This window comes from Aulonocara stuartgranti, assembly GCF_965226115.1.
Source record: "Aulonocara stuartgranti genome assembly, chromosome: 7".
NCBI lineage: Eukaryota > Metazoa > Chordata > Actinopteri > Cichliformes > Cichlidae > Aulonocara > Aulonocara stuartgranti.
Window position 1 is genome coordinate 4,214,287 of NC_138945.1, and position 5,769 is coordinate 4,220,055.

General features: G+C 36.4%; 1 long non-coding RNA gene across 1 annotated transcript; it reads right to left on the reverse strand.

Annotated features, from left to right (window-relative positions):
- Window positions 1-355: 355 nt before the first annotated feature.
- LOC309710666 lies at window positions 356-5,227 on the reverse strand. The gene is made up of 5 exons (XR_014277773.1): window positions 5,191-5,227; window positions 3,303-3,423; window positions 2,979-3,055; window positions 764-2,635; window positions 356-657 (listed from the first exon to the last, which is right to left on the reverse strand). It is a non-coding gene; the product is annotated as an uncharacterized lncRNA (long non-coding RNA).
- Between the last annotated feature and the right edge of the window lie 542 nt (window positions 5,228-5,769).

The window sequence follows — 5,769 nt, forward strand, 5'->3', positions numbered from 1 at the left end:
GCGCTGGTGCTCAGTTTGGCTTATACCTTTAGTAGTATTGTGAAAATTAACTATATACCAGGTTTTTATTATTGTGAGCTCAAATACAGAAATTTGCAGGAGTGCTGGACTTTTTAAAAAATTTTAACAAGCTAATTATAATAAATGATAAATTGTTTATTGTATCTGTTACAAACAGAATTGTTTTGTATTGACTAGAATTTGGATTTTTGTTTTATTATGGTTTTAATGGTTTTATTATGGTGATATGTTCACCTTTATGGACTAAATTTAGTTTGGTTTGTGGTTGTGGCTCACATCTTTGACACAGAGAACAAGAACACATGGATTTAAATGCAGACTCAGACGAGTGACACAAGTTTCAATGATTTTTATTATAAGTAAAAGATGGCACAGAGCCAGAGGATCCAGTCCAGCACACACACCAGGAAGGAACTGAGAAGGAGACAAGAATCCAAATTAAGGACACTAGGAGAGTTTCCTTCTACAGAGAGGTGATGTAATCCTGATTTACTGCTTCTGGAGTGTAAAACATCGTGTAGGATGGAGGAGAAACCGATGTTTGAGCACACTGCTGGTTGTTGAGAGCAGGTGTGTTGACTGAACTCCACCAACTGATGGAGCTGTGCTCACTGGACTGGAGAATCCTGCCACTCACTAACACACAAACCAACAGGAGGAGGCAGCAAGACAGAGAACAAAGATGAGATTTTTCTGTTCCAAGCTACAAGATATTGTTACAGTTTATAACTCATCAACCCACCTTTGGTGTGAGCAGCCTCGGCCATTAATGATCAGCGCATCAGCTCTGCTGCCTCGTAGGAGTCCTCGTTGAACACCTCCAGTCTCAGCTCCAGAGTCAGCCACAGATCCACGTGAGCCCCTCGGCACGCTACAGTCACCAGGCTGTTTGCTCTCAGAGTTCAGCTCCCCTGGATTACTGACTACCTGACAGGCGGCAAACTGCAGTCTACGGCTGTTACTCTGGACGTATATAAATATCTATTAAATTATACATCCTATGATATATAATTTAAAAAATTTTTTTTTAAGTATTTACTTTTTCATTCACTTTGAATGAATTAAGTTAATTTTAATTTATAATCCATTCCAACCTATTATATTATGTAATAAAATTCTTTTTTTTTTCTTTTTTTTTTTTTTTTTAATATTCATGCTTAATATGCCTCCCAATCTAAATGATTCAGAGGAATATGGCAAAGCTTTAAAGGACTATTGTTCCCACAAGAGGACTTCAGATTTTGGTAAATAACTTCAACTACCGCAACATTAAAATCCTTGGTTATTTGTTTTATAACATTTGATTTGGCACAGTCATTCACAAGTGCTGACCAATCGTCTAAAAGACTGTGTCTACATTCATTTTGGATCTTTTGGGGAAATACGAAAGAATAAATTGTGTTTTCACCACATTGTAAATGTGTTTCACGTGAACAAAAGGAAATTTTTGCCAGTGTTTTCAGCACAGACACGTAAAATTCAATTTTCTTACGGCAGCTGTGTTTTTCTTCTTTTTTAATAAGTTTCCTGATATTTTGGAAGATTTTACTGTTGACCGTGAAAGACTTCAATTTGAAGGGATTGCTCTTGCATTTGTCAGTACTTTCATGAAAAACGCTCTTTGGATCCAACATGTTGGTATATGAGCAGGTAATATTTTGAAAAAAGTCTTGACCACTCAATCCCCAAAATTGTGTGAATCCTACAGTTGTTGAAATTCCATATTCTCTGTGCCAAGAATACGCTTCTTTACTGAGTACAGACATACAGTTCAGGCAAGGACTATTGAGCGTATAAACCAGAATGCTCTCCACAAAGGTTCCAAGCTGTTGCAAAATAATTTCAACCTCTTGACATAAAAGTGGCTCAGTATGTGTGTCATTTTCATAATCTACCTCAAATTCCGGTGAAACAAAGACGGTCTTACTGCGTTTCATGAAAAAAATGACCAATGCATATTGTTTACGTTCATGCATCTGCAGATAATCTTTGAGGGAATCAAAAAATTTATTTGCATCGACACTTGGAATTTTGTCTGCCTCTCTCTGCATTTCTTTGATTTGATGATAACAGTCCTCTTTCTTTTTCTTTTTAAATCCTCGAATCAAATCACAGTTTTTCTTAAACAGTTCAATGTTTTGCTCGAATTCCAAACGGCAAGAACTGAGTTCATTGCGTTTCAAATTTGGTAAACCGTTTAAGTGTGGCATTTGAAGTTTTGTCAGTATCTCCGAATAATCATTACAGGTTTCAAATTTAGGTAAAAAAATGATCTGATGACCGGATATGTTGAGAATGTTTGAAGTAAGAGGATTCACGGAGTCTGGGTGTGCATGAGATCTTTTTGGTTTCTTGATAGTTATATACTGATCTGGGAATGAGTCTTTCCTTTTGGTCCAGTGATCGCCTTTGGTTTTGGAAACAAAAGAAGCCGTTTGTTTATTATAGCGATTTTTAAAGAAGATAATCTTTCTGATGTTAAATTGGCATTTACACGATAATATCTTTGTTTTTTTGCTATTAAACATCCTGCTTTCTTTTGGTTTATTTAAGTCATATTCTTTGTGTTTCAAGCTCGATTTTATTTTCTGGAGCCAGTGTGCTCTTCTTTTCACTAAAGAAAGAGAGGAAAAAAGGCACAATTTGTGAATTTACAGCTGTTAAAGTCGTGTTATTTAAAAAACGTGGCTGGTCCAAATTACAAATAAGATATTCTGTTTGGCATCTCACAGTAAATAAAAACACAATCCATCAATTTGCAGGTAACTGAAAACACTACAAAGATGGAACATACAGTGTTGAAGCAGAGGTATTTTGCTGTGTTTAATTTACTGACTTTTAATTTGCTGCCAGTAAATGGCCCCGAAATACCCGCCTCTAGCGTTCAGCCCAACCGCCCCAAAAACAGAAAAATTGATTCATCACATTTTTCCAGTTTTATATAAGCATTAACTCACCTCTGGTACGAATAGCCGTGCAGCTGTAACGGGCCGACTTTCTTGTCTTTTTCAAATATTTCATTAACTTGTCTGACCTGAAACAGGACAAATAATTGGGAAAGAATGAGTTCATCTTAACCTGGGAAAACAGTGCATACAGTCAGATCTGTAATTATTTGGATAATGACTCTGTAAGTATAAAAATGGCAGTAATTCCTAAGCTGCAACATTTGTGTTATGTCCAAATACTTAAGGACCTAACTGTATACACTTGGAATCCAAAAAGTATTTTTAGAGACTGTTACAGTTAATATCCAGACTGAGATGATGTAAAATACTTGCTTTTTATGGATGATAGACGGTTTTTTCTTTGCCATGGCAAACTCTCAGATGATTTGTGGTTTCGGTTGTAGTTGGTTTGCGTTGATTGGATTCTCCCAAAAAGTTGTTAAAATTTTTCAATCTAAACAGAAAAAAAATATTACCTGTATTACCACAGCATGTTAGATACCACACACTGAAAGCTCTCATATCACATGGATACTCTTGTATCCATGTAAAATTACATGCAGCAGGTATCTGACCTACTTTTATAGATGTTTCTTGTTTTTGTCCTCTCAACAGTTTCAGTTTCTTGTGTAAGGAAAGTGTTGTCCTATCAGGCTTTCTTTTAAAATTGCCCGAGGTGATTAATGTGTGTGCATATGCACGTATACATATTACTGATGCGCGATACCACTGATTTCCTTTCCGATCCGATACCAAGTAATATTCAGGGTGCTGATCCGATACCGATACTTTATACAAAAACGTATTTTATTTATTGTATCTCAAATGATAGCATCATAATGATTACAGAACATCAGATTACTTGTTCTTATCACTTAATAATGCAGAGTTCATCACATAGAAATAAAAAACTGAAGTTGTGCGCTATTTGAACACCTTGCCTGCTTGCAGCACTAAAGGACTCCATGAGAGAGGTCTGTCTCGCCCTAGCACCACCTGTCCCTGTCCTCCTCTTCAGTTCACCTCAACATACGCTCGTCATATTCTGTGATGTGATTTACTCTGAGGTTAGTGATGTTGCCACAACCATACATGCCAACCCTCTCGATTTTTCCGGGAGAATCCCGGAGCCACCATTCTCCCGAATTTCCACCTGGACAACAAAATTGAAAAACCATATCGCAGAATTCCTATCATGGCCCAGCCAATTCCAGTTTCCAACAATGGCGGCAGCTACTTAGTTTTAATATTACTCTTATTTCTCTTTCTGGGTCGCAAAAAAACCAAAAAAAAAAAAAACCCCAAAACATTTTAACATATTGTCAGGTGAGAATGTAGCTGTGGAAACTTCAAATATCTGAGCCGACCGACACATCGTTTTCAAACCCCCGCGGGCTTTCGCTACTCGGGTTAAACATGATATATAAGTCACTTTGATAACTTAAAAATGTTATTGTTTGCCTTTTTCAGTGTTTTATTTGTTCGTGAGTAAATCGGTTTGGCTGAGAATAAAGTTATTAGATTAGATTAAATCAAATTTAACTTTATTAATCCGTCGGGTGGGTTCCTCCGGGGTTTTCACACAGCTGAATAAACATCAAACAGAAAACTAATTAAAGAAAGTCTGAGACGGTCGAGAGTTTACTCCAGCGCCCGGTTATATTTTAGATAGCAAGGAGCAGACGGCTGAGTTTCACTCCACCGAGGGATCCTGTGACGTACTACCCGGCTTTCTTTAGACCGCGAAGGCCGGGTCCTCAGGTGGAAGCAGCCTCTGAATTTGGACACCCCCGCTGTTTCCGGGCCACCGGCTAACAATAACGGTGACATATAATATCGACATTTTAATGTGAGAATTGATTCTAGAACATAAATGACTGCTATCGGAGGAATCGATATTTCAGGATCGATCCGCACATCACTAATACATGTAGCTGTAAGAGACAGAGAGATCTATATCTGTGTGTAGACAGATAAGATAACTGCTCTACGGTACTGAACAGGTTTACTTCAAGAAAATATCTGAGCCAAATAAGCTGATACCAAATCATTAGGGTTTGTTGTGTTCTAATAGTAGAGTTGAAAGCTGAAACATGCTTTTTTGATCCATAGAGTTTGTTACATTGTTCACCTCACTGCCTAAGCTGCCACAGAAACTCAGATTTTTATTATTAACCCTAATATGTATCAAAAACAACATACAAAGAACAAAGAAACTTACCTACGAGGCAGCAGAGCTGAGCAGTGGTAAAGTAGATCTGACACGATTTTATAACCATACCTGAGCATGTGACCACTCTAACCCCTCCCCTTTCCTACCTGATCATATTACATTTATACTGACACAAATTACCGTAAATGGTACCTGAACCAGGGAACAATAATCCACATCACACCCACTTTCAGTTTTCATTACTCTGAAATAGCACTAAAATTTTTCATCATTTAATTGAAAAGTGTTAATAATAAAGTCTATATTTTATTATTTCATTATATAATATTTATTATATCATATATTAAATCTATGTAACAAAGTCAGCTTTTATAATGTCTATTTTAGGGAGGTACAGGAGCAATGTGTCGGTTAATGGACTTATTGTAGTATCACTACAGTGGTTGATAAACTGTTTACTTATATTACTTACTAATTATTATTATTATTACTTATTGCTTATTTATTATTACTTATTTATTTATTTAGTAATATTATTACTTATTACTTATGTATTTCAAATATGAAACAAAGTAATCTTGATTACTGTGAGTGTTATCTGAACCAGGTAGCAAAAATGTACAACAC